This window comes from Cebus imitator, unplaced genomic scaffold (genome assembly GCF_001604975.1).
Source record: "Cebus imitator isolate Cc_AM_T3 unplaced genomic scaffold, Cebus_imitator-1.0 Scaffold756, whole genome shotgun sequence".
NCBI classification, from domain to species: domain Eukaryota; kingdom Metazoa; phylum Chordata; class Mammalia; order Primates; family Cebidae; genus Cebus; species Cebus imitator.
The window spans coordinates 224,707-225,918 of record NW_016108071.1 but is presented as its reverse complement, the minus strand read 5'-3'; the positions used below and the strand labels follow the sequence as shown (position 1 = coordinate 225,918).

At 43.6% G+C, this 1,212-nt stretch overlaps 1 non-coding gene across 1 annotated transcript; it reads right to left on the bottom strand.

The window, feature by feature from the left end:
• Positions 1 to 210: 210 nt before the first annotated feature.
• LOC119469657 lies at positions 211 to 337 on the bottom strand. The gene has a single exon (XR_005198491.1). It is a non-coding gene; the product is annotated as a small nucleolar RNA ACA64 (small nucleolar RNA).
• Positions 338 to 1,212: the final 875 nt, after the last annotated feature.

The window sequence follows — 1,212 nt, the reverse complement described above, 5'->3', positions numbered from 1 at the left end:
AGTCAGTTTTATCCATTTTTTTTCTATTTTTTTTTTTAGACAAACAGTTTTATTTGAAAAAACAGAGCCAGCTGGGTATCCCCCTTCCCACAGACCTGACAGTGTCAGCCTCAGTTGTGGGAGGACCAGATTCCTGCAGAGGTTAGGGGTGAGAGGCCAGACCCAAGGGCTAGACCATGCGAGTGGTCACACTGGGGCAGAGGCCACAGTGCACATCAGGGCCTGGGTTTCACTGATGCACATGGGGCAGTGCACAGTGGGTTGAGGCCCCTGGAGGCTCTGGGTGCCAAATCTCACCCATGGTCATGGCCAAAGCTGGGGGTGATGTTCAACCAATGCCAGTGGCCCCAATCACTAGTGAGATGTGTATGGCCAACACTGCTGGACCTACCTGGGCAGAAAGATCATTATTTTATTTCTATTTTTATTTTTTGGTACACACTAACAATTCTCACCCCCCTGCTAGCCCTGCACTACACTTTCCAGCCTCTAGTAACCATTATTCTACTCTCTATGTCCATGAGATCACTTTTTTTTAACTTTTAGATCCCACAAATAAGTAAGAACACGTGATGTTTGTTTTTATGTGCCTGGCTTATTTCACTTAACATAATAATGTTCAGTTTCCTCTGTGCTGTTGCAAAGGACAGGATCTCATTTTTTTGTGGTCAAATAGTACTCCATTATGTATATGTGTCACATTTTCTTTATCCATTCAGCTGCTAATGGACAGTTAGGTTGCTTCCAAATCTTAGCTATTTTAAAAAGTGCTGCAACAAACATAAGTGTGCAGATGTCTCTTCAATGTATATATTTCTTTTTTGGGGGGTATATATCCATCAGTTGGCATGTTGGATCATATGGTACCTCAAGTTTTAGTTTTTTGAGGAATCTCCAAACTCTTCTTCATAGTGGTTGCACATTTACATTCCAAATGTACATGATGTTGAGCACATTTTCTTTTTCTTCTTTTTTTTTTTTTGAGATGGAAGATGGAGTCTCACACTGTTACCCAGGCTGGAGTGCAGTGGTGTGATCTCAGGGTCTCAGCTCACTGCAACCTCGGCTGCCCAGGTTCAAGTGATTCTCCTGCCTCAGCCTCCCGAGTAGCTGGGATTACAGGCACCTGCCACTGTGCCTGGCTAATTTTTCTTTTTGTATTTTTAGTAGAGACAGGGTTTCACCTTGGTCGGGCTAGTCTTGAACCCCTGA